Source organism: Crinia signifera, chromosome 1 (genome assembly GCF_055691185.1).
Source record: "Crinia signifera chromosome 1, ASM5569118v1, whole genome shotgun sequence".
Lineage (NCBI taxonomy): Eukaryota > Metazoa > Chordata > Amphibia > Anura > Myobatrachidae > Crinia > Crinia signifera.
In genome coordinates this window covers 96426128-96442261 of record NC_139217.1, presented here as the reverse complement: position 1 = coordinate 96442261, position 16134 = coordinate 96426128, and the positions used below count along the sequence as shown (strand labels likewise).

At 41.5% G+C, this 16134-nt stretch overlaps 1 protein-coding gene across 1 annotated transcript in view; it reads left to right on the top strand.

Annotated features, from left to right (window-relative positions):
* The window catches only part of TENM3 (teneurin transmembrane protein 3), a 2716013-nt gene that overhangs the window by 1583512 nt on the left and 1116367 nt on the right, over nucleotides 1-16134 (top strand). The window lies entirely within an intron of this gene.

Here is a 16134-nt window from a genome sequence, read left to right as displayed (position 1 = left end):
AACCTGATGGTACAAAACAATAGTCTATGTTTCTATGTTTCTATAAGGGTTGAGTTTACCTGAAGGGTAAAAAAAAGGGGCAGACTAGATGGGCCAAATGGTTCTTATCTGACGTCAAATTCTATGTTTCTATGTCAAATTCTATGTTTCTAACCATTGGCCCTAAGCAAAACTTTTAACTATAATGCTGAGAACAACATGCGGGTTACAGTTTCGAAATATTAATAAAGTGATGAAATCTGCTTGATTCAATAATATAGATAATATATCATTTTCGATGGGGCAAGAAAAGTCTATCAATATATAGCATAACTAGTTCCAAAACTGGTGCATGGCCATTGGATTTTATTTATTAGAGTAAGTAATATCCCGTTGCATTTTTTTTATTAAAGATAATGTAATAAATGTCATGTGTGTGCATGTATGAATGTATATATATATATATATATATATATTCATATCCTGTAGTACAATAGTACTTTATTAATTTGCAACTTAAGATGAAGGTCTGCAAGTCGACATATCCCAGCTTCAGGATCTGGACACCAATTTCTTCTATGTTGGGATTAATGCCTTGGTGTACCATAGGAACAAAAGCTTAGAGAAGTATGGGGGCAATGTGGAACCATAATATGTACCAAGGCCATACTACTGATTACACATATATTTATGAGTTTAATACATTTATGCTATACAGATACGGCCATCCACATCTAGTCCTTTAATAGGATTAAGTGGACCAGAGGAGAGTATCCTATGCTAACCCCCTACTGTATTGTTCTATGTATTGTACTGCAGCTGAGAACAATAGGCCTTGGTGAGCCATAGCTCACCATGGCTATTCAGAGAAGGCTAGTTGAAGAAGGCTCCATCTGTACATAATCTTGTTAAATTATTTTTTGAACCGCCCTTGTATGTATGTATGCCCGGGTTGCGGGCACACATTCGCACTAGACCTCCAACAGGGATTGTGGTGTGGGTTAATTCATGTATATAATGGAGGGTATTGAATGGTTAAATTAATGGATAGACACAAGGATATCCTTACAAAGAAATTAGGATAAAAAGCAGTTTGAGGTAACACTATGGTTAAAAAAAAGACTAGATGGGCCAAATGGCTCCTATCTGTCATCACATTCTATGTTTCTATGTAGATTTCCGGAAAAGTTGACTGACACCAGCAACTTCTGATCATTAAGTATTTGTGCCTTCCTTCTATATTCTGCATATTTACACATATGTTAGGAGTGGCACCTGAACTGGATGCATATATATCCTTTTGTTATTGTCATGGTCAGCAGTGGATCACTGATCAGTGACTGATGGGGTATGGGTTATCTTTAAACCAGAAATATACATAAATTAACAGGATTGTTTGCTTAGATCAAGGGTAGCCAACTCCAGTCCTAGAGAGCTACCAACAATTAACATTTTCCATGTAATCTCATAGATTCGCAAGTGAAGTAATTAGCTCCACCAGTTTTAAAATGTGTTAGTCAGTAATGAGTGCACCTGTGTACCTGTGAGGTGACTGGAAAATGTCAACTGTTGGTAGCTCTCGAGGATTGGAGTTGGCTACCCCTGGCTTTGATTATACGGAGTGGGATTATGGTTTTTGAATAAAATAATAGCAATATAGTAAGTGTGGGAAGCAAGGTAAGGTCCAAAGCTGGGATGGGGAGTCAGTCAGGCAGAGTTCAATACCAAGCATCAAATGAAAACATACAGGACCTGATTAAGTTTGTATCGATATGTGATCCTCCCAATAAACATACATGACACAGAGAGATTATCACACAATACAGGACAGGGGACATACTCATTTGCATAGCCTCTGTTTCATACCAAGCCATTTTACGCTCTGTGCCAGTCCCGCCTCTGAATATAGGACATCATGGGGTCACACTGAAAGGAGGGGTGGGGCACCCACACCAGGAAAAATAGCCTTGCTTGGGACAACCTACACTCTACTGGCTGTAGGTTACCATTGCAGGCACCCTGCGAGACAAACATCAAGCGCCGATCAGACACCCTCAATTATGGACCTACCATGCACCAAAGATTTTGAATAGTATAAGAAATGACAGGATTAAATGAAGGCAAACTAAGGATGCTGAGCCAGCAGAGAGGAATAATGTAAGGTTTGCGACAAAACCACAACAATGTCTACAAATACTAAACTAAGGGACAGTGAACACAATATATACAATACATACAGTAGAGTGACTAATACAAAGAGAGAAGGATCAGGATACAGTGAGTTCCGCAGAGAAGCCATGTACCGCACACCTGGGATTTTATCGAAGTGTATAGTGAAACAAACTGAGGCGATTTTGGGTACGGTAACATACATGGAATTATATATGAATGTGCTTGCTGGGAAAGTGTATTCATTTTCATTGATTGGACATAAACATGTATGTACACGTGCTGTACATTTTGATACACACAAGGTCACATGACCATTTTCACAATCTCAGTTTATGATATCTTAGAAATAAAAGTTTAACTGCAATTCATCTAATCATATTTTTACTGGTGTCTCTAGAGTGGTCGTGATCATATTACAGTCTGTATACGAATGATAAAATATACTTATATTTATTACATTTTTCCAAAAAAAGATTATTACCTGAAACTTTGGGGACCCAAGTGGTTCTGTGCTGATTTGTCTTCAACTTTCTGTAAAAGCAAATTTTCTGTGTTAGCGGAAACTTCTCTAATTTATTGTTCTTCAGTTCATGAACACATTTTGTATATATTCCTGTTTAAATGCCTGACAGTCATGATCCCGAGTGACAGGGGCTATTTTCCCTCGTGGGAATCCACTACCCCCACAGAGGGAGAAGAGAAGCCGTGGCGAACGCAGTGCATTGCACTTGCCCCCCTGTCGGAGGTTGGGATTCCGATGTTGGTATACTGATCACTGGAATCCTGAATGGGCATGTACCTTAAAATGTGACTGGCTGGCAAGCTGTACGCATATTTTGCAGTTTGTAAGTGACCTTTATAGAGCACGTGACCACAAGCAGTATCCATGTACTAAAGAATAATATAGGTTATAAACAATCCTAACATAAAAATCCTGCACATAACCAGTGTTAGAGGGATTTTTATTAATAAATCCATGTTCATTTAATGCAATTTTACAGTGCTGTGGTTTTTGAGTGTGTATATATTTTGTGAACTGGTAAATTGGCAATAAACCAAGATGAATTGCCATCATTCTATTGCATATTAATATTACAGCTACATAACTAATTTGGCCCTAAAGACAGATTTTTATCTTTAAACATAACTGTAGATGCTTAAATAAAAATAAATTGCAAGTGTATGAATTGATGAAATCATTAATATGAGTGGCATAAAGCATGTGACCTACAGCATGATCCCATTGTCTAATACGGCCTGATTCATGTTTGTAAGTAAAACAAAACAAAAAAATCATGTAACTTTGAGTCTAGAACAAACCATGTTACCATGAAAATACATTTATATTTTTTCTGTGCAGGGTAAATACTCGCTGCTTCTGCATGTAGCCTACAAATGCATATACAGATTTATTTTTACGTTGCAATTTAGATTTCAGTTTAAACGTACCCCACCCAAACCTACATCTCTCAACACGTTACATCTGCTCCACCTGCAGTTCATCGTGGTTTTGCTCAGATATTTGCATTTTTGCTTAACTTACAAACATGAATCAAGGGCTATTTACTAAAGTGAGAAAGCATCTCCATATCTATTAATGTCCCAGGCTGTTGATAACTATAGATGCTGCCTCTATCACTGCATTGAGCAATTTCTTAATATTAGCCTTGTTTCACGGGGGGGGGGGGGGGGTTATTTTATTTAAACGTTTCAACATGGAAATTGGTGATAATTGATTCCAAAGATCAAACAGGTGGCTAAAGCACAATTTAATGGGTGTTTTGGTGCATTCCTTAACCTATTTTGCCATAGCTGTCAAACAGCTACTCTAAAGCCGTGTACACATGGCAGCGATATGGGCTGGGTACCATATTGCCAGTGATGGGAGTGTGCCCCGATGGGTTGCGCGCTCCCGGTTTCAGCCCCGTTAAAATTGCTGGTCGCCCCGTGTGTACGCACCTTTATAGGCAGTTTCCCAAAAACTGTTTTTTTACAAAGGTACTGTAAATTATTCCATTATAAGATAGATTATTGAGATAGATAATTGTATGTATCACTTGCATTTTCCTTGGAAGAGAGAAATTGTCTTAGCAACTAGAACAATGCAGATATCACAAAGTGCCTGTCTTACTGATTGACCATTCTATCAGAACATGGCACCAGTAGACCTTTCTAAGAAAAGATGATCTAATTATTTAAGGCTGCCAATGATCAATAGGTGCCAGTGTGGCATCCAAGCTAAATTAGTCAGCTGTATTGTGAACATCTACAAGAGTTCAGTTTACTGCAGAGCTTTATCTCATTAGACATGCATGTTTCATCACCTATAGGGAGTCTCAATAGGCAACCTGTTGTGGGTTGTAATCAGTCTGAAACTGCTGCTTGTAATGATACATACAGTACATGGAATTATGCTCTGAGCCATTCAGCAATATTTAGATGTAGGCACTGATCTTACTCAGAGCTTATTTGACAGTATTGGAAAAGCCTGATGATATTTATCTATGGTGAAGATAACCTTGACAATGTGAAAGCGGGTGTGTACCTCCCAATATTAATGGAGGCATCAGTCTCTGGGCTCCAAGTCCTGAAGGGGCACCTGCATGTGCAGCAGCATGTGATGTGTACCATTCACACTGCGCCGCAGCAAGCCATGGCGCACCGCCACTGCTGCTGTACTGTGAAAGATGTGACACACCGGTGAATGCTAAGACACACACATACACCATGTTTGTTTGACTTTTTTCTTGAACAGCATGGGGGCAGGGGGACTCCACCTTGCTTTTGGGCGATTGGGATGAATTTACACATCTGTGTGAAAGATCTGCTAAGTATCACTATATTGATATGATTTTTGCATACTGAAAAAAAGAACTATATGGCATTTAATTATAGTGCAATGAATCTGAGGCAATTTACATATGCAAAAACATATTACTTAAAATCAATTTTCAATTATATAAAGGCTTGTATTATTTGAGAGAATTTTCCAGCAAAAAATTATTAGTGCTATTTGAAGAACTGGTGAGCATACTTGTCAGTAAAGATTGCTTGTGATATATGTATTCTTTGTATAAACTATGTAAAAGGGCACATACTGTATCTGTCTGTGATATTGAGGATACACTACTTGTTGAAGTCCTGGCAGCCACCCAAAACCAGTAGCTATAGTTCTGGGGAAAGTGGCTATTGTGGGGGCATGCAGTCAGCATCCTAAGTGTCAGGACTGCTGTCAGAAGACCGGCTCTTCATCCTCAAAAGGATCAAGATGATGCCTCCATAATCCCAACAAGCAGCATCCCAATCAGTGAGTATTCGGACAGGTTATGGTCTATCTGGAGATGGGGGGGGGGGGATTAGGTTTAGGCACTAGTGGAGGATTAATAATTAGGCAGCGGGCCGAGGAAAGTTAGGTTTAGGGTGCGGGAAGGGGGGTTAGAGTTAGGCACAAGGGCCCTAACGGTGTAAGGAACAAGTGCCGACACTGTTGTACACAGTGAATGCCTGTACTAACACAGGTGGAAATAATTTGTGGATATAGTCATATCTAGTAGGTAGGCACCCTGGGAGCTGACATATATGTGAGTGCCAAGTAATACCTATGTGTGTATGTATATAAACGTAATGTGGCACATTGGCACCTTTTCCGATAATGGTACTTTAACGGGCGCCTTCAGCAGGATAAGTAATAGACATAGGTAACACTGTGGCACTTCAGGTATAAATATTGCTTTTGGTAATAGTTTATTGAAAGTAATTATACAGGTTGAGTATCCCTTATCCAAATATCCCTTATCCAAATTATTCCGAAAACCATAGTCTCCAAAATGTACTTTTTTTTTGTTGCAAAAATCCTACTGGAGACATCTTTAACTGGCATTACTAGGTAAATGATCTTTAACTGGCACTACTGGGGACAGATATGTAACTGACACTACTGGGGACATCTGTAACTGGCACTACTGGGGACAGATATGTAACTGACACTACTGGGGACAGATATGTAACTGACACTACTGGGGACATCTGTAACTGGAACTACTGGGGAAATGATGTGTAACGGAATAATCAAAAATTCTTCTGGTCCCGAGCATTTTGGATAAGGGATACTCAACATGTATATATATATGTATGTATGTATATATGTATATATCAGCACAGCACTATTTGCACTGTAGTACAAGTCTTGAAGAAAAGACCTATGTGGTCTTGAAACGTCGACTTACATGTACTGTACGGATTTTTTTCACTGTATGGATTAAAACCTTTTTACCTATAAGACCGTGGAGTGCCGCTTTTCTCCTTGGACTGAAAACCCAGGGGGTACCGTGAATATACCATTATTGATGAAGGCACCCCGGCAGTAAACTTTTTATCCTTGTGAGTGCCGGACAAACAGGACTGTATATATATATATATATATATATATATATATATATATATATATATATATATATATATATATATATACAGGTTGAGTATCCCGTATCCAAAATGCTCGGGACCAGGAGAATTTTGGATAGCGGATTATTCCGTATTTCGGAATATTTTAATATTTCAATGATGTATTTTGAAGTATCTTGCATTTATGCTGTATAAACACATAATATACACACAAATATATTTTATTACCACATAAAATACACACAAACATATTTTAATTGTTCAAAAAACAAGGTTTCAAAACGTGAAACAAAATGTGTGTACTATCTCAGCACTGAATTTGAATGCCAAGCAATCATTGTCTTGCACATATATAGTGCCAGTTACATATCATGTCCCCAGTGATGCTGTTACATATGTCCCCAGTGAGTTTTTAGCAAAAAAAAAAAAATTTTTCACTTTCTGGAATGTCCGTATTTCGGAATAATTCGGATAACGGATATTCGGATACGGGATACTCGACCTGTATATATATATATATATATATATATATATATATATATATATATATATATATTAGATAGATAGAGAAATAGGGAGATATATATATGCATATATATATATATATATAAATATATAGATATATAGATAAACACATACTGTATATGGATATATATCTACTGTATATATTGCTGAAAACTGCACAATACACTTTTGTGTTGGGTTTTGCTTCCATTTGCAGCTAAGTAATTTTTTCGTCTACAGGTCATAAATGTCCTATTGAATAATTTGCTTTTAATGAGGTTATAGGATTAAATAACGTAAGTACTTTGTGTGAAACCAGAGTAGAAGTAGACTGAATGAAGGGCTGTAATCTTTTAATCAGACACAGCGCAGGGAGACTGTAAATAGATGAAAATTTTATCATTAAAAATAAGGAGAAAAAAGAATTGCTGCAACGTGCTTCTGCCATATTAATATATAACCCTTTTTTAATATAATGCTGTAAATATAATGCCCAATGTGTCACATTAAGATACCAAATAGTATATATTTCATATTAAAGACAGTGGAAGCAGCATGCCAGATTACTCATTAGTAAATTCTAATAACGTTTCACACAAAAAATGAAGGTCTATTAATATTTTGTCCTTAGATTCACATTTACAAGAAAAATACTATACAGGCTGTAAGTACCATTTGCAAGTTAGCATACGAATTCATCAGGCTGAGTAATCTGGCTGCCGAAACCACACTGAGCACTATTAGCGTTAAAGATGTACAAAGTTATTTTATAACAGTGTAAAACTTTATTTCACAAATGTCTATAATCCGCTGCACTCACCATTCCCAGGATTGGGGCTCAAGAGGTAATAAATATATACAGTATTGTTCTCATATGTGTAAACATAATTATTTTAACCTGTGTCAGCTGCTTTTCTAGTAATTTTGCAGCATCTGGACGGTCACCTTTAAAAGCAGGGTTGCCAACTTTTATGCTGCATGGATAATCATGGGGTGGGGACGATGGGCGTTGGTGGGAGATAATATTTAGGAAAGTGTTTTGAAGATGTGGCCATTGCCATCTCGCCACCATGACCAAGCCCGATCTGCACAGTCAGGGGCAGGGCCACAATGATGCATTTAATCACATCATCTAGTTCCCCAGAACCCCCTGCTGTGTGTGTGTGTGTGTGGGGGGGGGGGGGGGGGGGCTGTGGCCATTGCAGGGAAGTGCCCATTGAACAATATAATTTGTAACATTGTTTAGTGTGTATGCACTATTTCATTTGTTGGGGGGGTTGTAACATTTTGTCCCTACGTAGCAGTCCTAAGTGTAGATATAAACTATTCTTGCTTGTTGTCAATTATTACATATTGTAAATCATAGCTGCTGACAGTTTACTGAAAATTTAATGAACATGTTTGAAATATAAATTAGTTTAAAATGGTAAAACGAATGGCACAACTAAAGTAAAACTCGCTATGCAGCAAGCAAAATGGCCCATTAAAGAGCTAGCCACTGGACTAGAGCAGTGGCTCTTAGTGTTCATTCTACCATCTTCCAAAACCCATGTAGTTCCTCTTCCCGGCCTGGTGTGTTGCTTTGAGCACAGTGTGGTCTTATTCAGATCTGATCGCAGTACAAATTGGTTTTTAAAATGGGCAAAACCATGTGCACTGCAGGTGGGGCAGATGCAATATATAGAGAGAGTTAGATTTGTGTGCTATTTTGTTTCTGTGCAGGGTAAATACTGGCTGCATTATTTTTACACTGCAATTTAGATTTCAGTTTTAACACACCCCACCTAAATTTAACTCTCTCTGGACGTCTGGCCCACCTGCAGTGCACATGGTTTTGCCCATTTTGAGAACAAATTTGTACTGTGATTAGATTTGAATAAGTGCCTTAAATTCAGCAATGATACGCAGACCAGGCCTGTGCTAGAAGCATCACAGCAGAGTGTGACCTCAGGCAGGGAAGAATAACTACATGTGTTTTGAAAGATGCAGGGTGCTAGAATGGACACTAGGTTCTAACTCCAGTCCTCAAGTAAAACAAACAGGTCATGTTTTCTGAATTTTTTTGATCATGCACAGGTTAGTTGATCTATTTTACTGACTCATAAATAATGTCACCTGCTTCCATAGCAGAAAACATAACCTATTTGGGATACTTGCGGATTGGAGTTGAGAACCACTGGCCTAGGGAACATGGGTGTGGTATGAATCACCGACAGTCGGGATCCCGACAGTCATTATCCTGACGTCGGGATCCTGACTGCCTGGTCTCAGACAGCGTATCCAGCGCAACAAAGCCCCTTGTGGGCTCGCTGCGCTCGCCACGCTGTGGGCACGGTCGTGGACCCCCACGAGGGAAAATAGGAAAATAGCTGACGGCCGTCGGGAACCCGGCCGTCGGTGTTTTAACAGTCGGGATCCCGACGTCGGGTTAATGACTGTCGGGATCCCGACTGTCGGGACCCCGTCCGGCACCCGGGAACATCTGTTACTGTATAATGCAGAAGCATAATGAGTGCATGGGAATTTCATGTTAGCAAAGGAGAGGCATGAACAGAACACTACTGTGGGCCAGATGCACTAAGCTTCAAATGTCATAAACAACCAACCAATCTGCTCCTGCCTGACACTTTTCAAATATAGTCTGTGACATGGCAGGTAGGAGCTGATTGGCTGGCTGTTTAGCACTTTCCATTTTATCACTTTTGAAGCTTAGTGCATCTGGCCCACAATTGTTTATATCAAGTCCTCATACGATGTACACAGGATAATGATAATGGACATTTGGAGGACATTACGAGTCCAGAGAACAGAGCTCCTTAGATAAAACTCCATATGCAAACTTGTTTCCCCGGCATATTACAAATATCTTTAGTTTATCAATGTCCTTTTAACCGATATCTTACTTTGCATAATGAATCTGTGAGGCTCTCGGTTATACAGAAAATACTAAGAGGCTGCCTAAATCACAAAACGAACAGTAGCTCCATTTCTTTTCTTTGCCATATTGTGGGAAATAAACCACATTAAGGGAGAAAGAGATTTCTTTTTGTATGTTTCCCCTATTTAGAGGCAACACACACAACTGAAGTGGACACTTTAAATGATCTACTTTAGAACTTATCTTTAAACTGTGATACCAGAGAAGCTACATTAAATTTCCATGTCACTTTATTACCACTAATCTCTAAATCACTAACCTAACAATAATGTACACACATTGCTATTCCGCGGAGGAGAAAATGAAAGTCTAGAATTATAACCTCCTGTAAAACCCCATCTCCACAGGAGATGTCATATGATGATATCACATCATGCCATTAAACCTCTGGGTTTCTATTACTAGTCTGTGAAATAATGGATTTCCAACATTTTCATTGAGGTCAAATTATGAAGGCCGAGTTTCTATTTCTACGTGTGCAATTTAGTAAAAGCACAGGGAAAACTGTTCCAAAACAACAACAACAACAAGACTAAAATGAAAAATAATAAGTTACGTTTTACAAATGTACCATAGTATTGCTAAGTGGTATGTTAAGGGGAATCTACAGCACATCAAAATACATTTAAGATACATTTTTCTTCCAAGTTTTTGTCTTTATTTTTATAAAGTTTCAACATTTTTGAATTAAGACCATACTGTAAGAAGCTGCAATGTGGTTTGACTTTGGATAATATTACAGGTGGCACCAGGTGGGTTTTTGCAACCATGGAAGGTGCTATTGTGCTCAGTAAATATAGTCTATGGGCTGGATTCAGTTAGCCACTGTATTTACCACGTGCTTGTAACAGAGCTGCTTTCTGGGATTTTGGGCCATTTGCCTCAGGTAGGTGAAGCAAAGCCCCATATAGGTGTGTGCCGACTTAATGGGGCTATTAGGATTATCCGATCATGTGATACCATCCTTAGGACTAATTCAGCCTGGATCGCTAATAAGAGAAAAAAAAACAGTTGCCTGAATTAAAAAGTTGACACCCAGAAAAAAGTATTAACAAAATTGTAAATCGCAATATACAATTTAGCAAAAACTGAAACATCATGCAGTTTTTTTTCCATCCGAGTAAGTCTAAGGCCTACATTAATCTGCTAAAGAATCAGGCTGGAAGTGGTCATCGCTAATGTTAGAGACCCACCGAAAAATGCTTGGACTCGCCTGTGTTTACACACACCCAGAAAACACAATTTTTCCTCATCTAAACACTTCCTCTCAAACAAACTATGATTGTTCTGCAACTCTTATGCATATGGATATTTATTCATTAATTGCAAATGCACACAGTCATTCGAGTAAACAAACAGATTTAAAATTCTCAAATTAGCAATCCATGCGAAAGTAGGCCCGTAGTGTGCATATAGACATATTTGTAAGGATGTGACAGTGAATAAACTTTACTTTATGTAACCAACTCATATATCAGTTGGTTACATAAAGTATAATTGCATAAAGGATAAATGATTAGATAAATGTTGAAGAGAGAACTTTATTCATGAAGTGGTGCTTGGTGTGACTTGTTGTGACTGAAGGCCCCCATCCACTCATGCGAGGTATAGCATGCGATACCCCGTCAACTTGCCAGGCAGCTCCCAGCTGGCTGAACCACATACAATACATCATGTACGGTCCTTTTGCATATAATTTATCGTATGAAATCCCATTCATGGCTGCGAGATCCAATAAATATTCATGGCAGCCTTGACGATCTGTGAATTATGTGACCCTTCTTTAAACTGGAACAACATATAAATTAGAGATGTGCGGTCTCGGATTGCCCGAACGCAGAGGATCTGAGCCCCAGAGGATCTGAATGCCGTTCGGAGCTTCCCGTCTGACTCGGATCCGGGCACAAAATGTCATCACCCAGCATCGGATTCTTTCGAGATCCGGATCTTTATATAAGATCCAGCGCCATTTTCTTTATTCGGCATTTGACAGTCAGACAGCACGGATGTGTCCGTGCTGTCTGCAGAGGCAGTGGAGGCATAAAGCCGGGGAGGCAAAGGCATAAAGCAGGGGAGGCAGAGGCATGAGGCAGTGGAGGCATAAAGCAGGGGAGGCATGATGCACTGTCCTGTATCAGTCCAGGGGTGCCTGCATATGTGCCGTATAATTCCATGGGTGCCCCCATGTGTGCCGTATAATTCAATGTGTGCCCCATATGACCTGTATCAGTCCAGGGGTGCCCGCATGTGTGCCGTATAATTCCATGGGTGCCCCCATGTGTCCCATTTCAGACCAGGGAAGCTGCCTTTTTTTAATGAAAAATTATTTTTACCGCAAGAGCTGTTAAGTGTGCTGTATCAGTCCAGGGGTGAGCAAAGTGTGACGTACAATTCCAGAGGTGCTACTCTTTTTTTAAATTAAAAGAATAAAAGTTTTTTTTCTTTTTACTGCAGGAGTATCACCATGTGTGCCGTATAATTCCATGTGTGCTGTATCAGTCCATGGGTTCCCCCATCTGTGCCGTATAATTCCATGTGTGCCGCCATGTGTGCTGTATGAGGTCAGGGGTGCCAACATCTGTGTTGTATAATTCATGGGGTGCTGTTAAGTGTGCTGTATTAGTAAAGGGGTGATGCTAATTGTTCTGTATCAGTCCAGTGGTGATGCTAATTGTGCTATATCAGTGCAGGGATGCTATTAAGTGTTCTGTATCAGTCCAGTGTTTGTGCCGCCCACTTGCAGGGGCGTAGCTAGGGCGGAGCCGGTGGAGCACCAGCTCCAGGCACCGATATGTCACCGGGCGCCGGAGCCGTGCTCTCTGCCGCCAGCTCCTACGCTCCCCCCTGCGCCCGTCAAAGACAGATACTCCTGCTGCCGAACGCCCACCCACACAATCTTTTTGTCTCCTTTCCCTTCCCATGTGACCTGTCCCCCATTAGATTACCCGCAGTATGATGGAGCGCTGGGCCAGCAGCCAGCCGCTGCTTCAGGAACACCTTACAGCCGGAAGGCTCTCTCCCTGCCTTCCGGCTGTCAGTATGCGGCTGCCGCTCATAGGGGTACGCACGGGGGGGAGCGGCTGTTAGTATGCGGCTGCCGCCTATAGGAGTGCGCACAGGGGGGAGGGGGTGGGGAGTGACTGGCACGCTTGCGGCTACCTTGCTCCTGGCCGGTCCTAGCCCTCCGAGTTCAGAATTGCGGGTGCGCCAAGGGTCATATGACATCACACAGCCCCGCGCCGGCGGACCCACTCGCACTGCAAGTGCACTCTGCCAGCTACTACAGGAAGGAGGGACCGCTGGCGCAACACCGTCCAGCCTGAGCTCAGCAGCCACTACCTACATAGTGCCCCTGTTTTCCTGCCTGCTTGGTTCCAGAATGACTTTTCTCCATCCCTTTGGCCTTCCCTCTGCAAACTGGTAGCTAACGAACATGATGTGCTGAATTATTATCTTTGTTTTTGTGGGGGACTTATGTGCTGTATTGTATGTGGGATAGGGGGGCCCTATGGGATGTATCATTATCTGTGTGGGGGAGAACCTATGTGCTGTATTATAAGTGGCGGGCCCTATGTGCTGTATCATTATCTGTTATGGGGGACCTATGTGCTGCATTATCTAGAGAGAGGGTTATTTGCTGCATTATTCTCTGGGGGGCCTATTGTCTGTGTATTACTATCTGTGGGGGGACCTCTGGTATGTGCTCTATCATTGGGTGGGGGACTTATGTGCAGTATTAGTAATTGAGGGTATGTGCTATATTCATTTCCAGGGGGCAGGGGTTCGTGTGTGGTATAATGTTAGGCCGCGCCCCCTTTTCGCTCCCCGCCTACTACAAATGGGGGGGGCGCGCAAAACATGCCCTTGCTCCGGGCACCGTGGCACTTAGCTACACCACTGCCCACTTGTGTCACTTATCATAGTCATCCAGCTACATTGGTGCAACCTTTTGGCCTAAAAACAATATTGTGAGGTGTGATGTGTTCAGAATAGACTGGAAATGAGTGGAGATGAATGCTATTGAGGTCAATAATAGTGTAGGAGCAAAAAAAAAAAAACTAAATTCTGTGATTTAACCCCTTCCCGACATTTGACGTACATTTACGTCATGGCCGGGATGTACTTCCCGACACATGGCATAAATGTACGTCATGGCTTTGAACTGTCACCGCGTCTATAGACGCGGTGACAGTTTGGAGATGTCTGCTGTCCCTGACAGCAGACATCCCCCCTCGCTGCCCAGGGGGGGCAGGGATGCCCCCCCCGGTCGGCGATCGCTGTGATTGGCTGTTCAAATGTGAACAGTCAATCACAGCGTTTCCTGTGTTACCGGCGGCTAAGCCGCTCGGTAACACAGTGATCGGTGGTGATCGGTGCTGTTAAGTACAGCACCGATCACCACCGATCGCCAGCACCCCCTCCCACCCACCCGGCAGCTCACCCGGCAGCTCACCCGGCTGTCCCTCCTTCCGGCAGCCGCAGCGCACGCAGCGCTTCCCCCCTCCCACCCCCCCGCCAGCTGCAGCACAAATAAAATAAATAAAATACATAAAATGAGATGTAAATGTTCTGAATTATATATATATATATATATATATATATATGTGTATATATGTGTGTATATATATATATACACATATATATATATATATGTGTATATATATATATATATATATATACACACATATATATATATATACATATATACACATATATCGCATTTCCACTGAGCCTCTGCACCAGCACACATCTCTGGAAGGACAGTGGTAACCATTATTCTCGACCAGTTTTTGACTGTATACTGGATGCTTCTCTTTCTCAAATTTGCTTGATCTATAACGGTCCCTTAATGATAGCATCCATCTGACAAGGGCTATCGGAACAGCCCCATCAAACAAGGGCTATTGGGACAGCCCTAAATCGACCCATTAAGAGTCTTATCCATATGGCTGCTATACCTAAATTATCCTAAAGAGGCGAATAGAATTGTGAATTGATCATCGGGTAAACACCCTCGGACCCCAAAATCCCAAGTTTGTTCAATCATCCGTTTTTATACGGATTGAATAGGTCATTCGCACCGTAGTACCGAGGCACCAAGAACCTGAATAAAGAGGTGAATATACATCTGGAACGACCTAACTATAATGGTACTTTTGATATCCTAAGGACTCAGTACTCAAAACATCCAGTTTGAAGACATCTTCACCAAGATAGTGGTTGAAATTGTTCCTAAGCTTTTTGCGAACCCCTGATGAAGTCCCGTGTGGGGACGAAACGCGTTGGGATCGTTTTTTAAGTGCTGTTATGAAATATACCACTGAACTTTTTATGGTCTGATTCAACCACCACTGTAGTGTGGAATCAAAGACATTTTAATAAATTTATATTGAACTTTGGACTTTACTTGCTTGTATCTCGGAATTCTGATTAAAGGCTATACAGATCTAATCACTGAAGATCACACAAAGGGGCGCCAACCCACAAACTGCTGTCCCTATATATATATATATATATATATATATAGACAGATAGATAGAAAGATAGAAAGATATTCCCGACGTATGACGTATATATACGTCATGGTCGGGAGGTACTTCCCGACCGAAGACGTATATATACGTCATGGTTTTAAACTGTCACCGCGTCTATAGACGCGGTGACAGTTTGGAGATGTCTGCTGTCCCTGACAGCAGACATCCCCCCTCGCGGCGATCGCTGCGATTGGCTGTTCAAATGTGAACAGCCAATTGCAGCGTTTTCTGTGTTACCGACGGCTAAGCCGCTCGGTAACACAGTGATCGGTGGTGATCGGTGCTGTTAAGTACAGCACCGATCACCACCGATCGCCAGCCCCCCCCCCCCCTCCCACCCGGCAGCCCCCCCTCCCTCCCACCCACCCGGCTGCCGCAGCGTCAGCACCCCTCCCACCCCCCCACCAGCCTCAGCGCCAGCCCCCCTCCCAAAGCTGGTGAGCAAAATGGGGTCACATGTGGGGGGGTTCCACTGTATTGGTGCTTCGGGGGTCTTGCTAATGCGACATAGCACCCACCATTCATTCCACCACCAAATATCACTCCTTCCCTTCTGAGTCCTGCCATGCACCCAAATGGTATTTTTTGGTCACATGTGAGGCA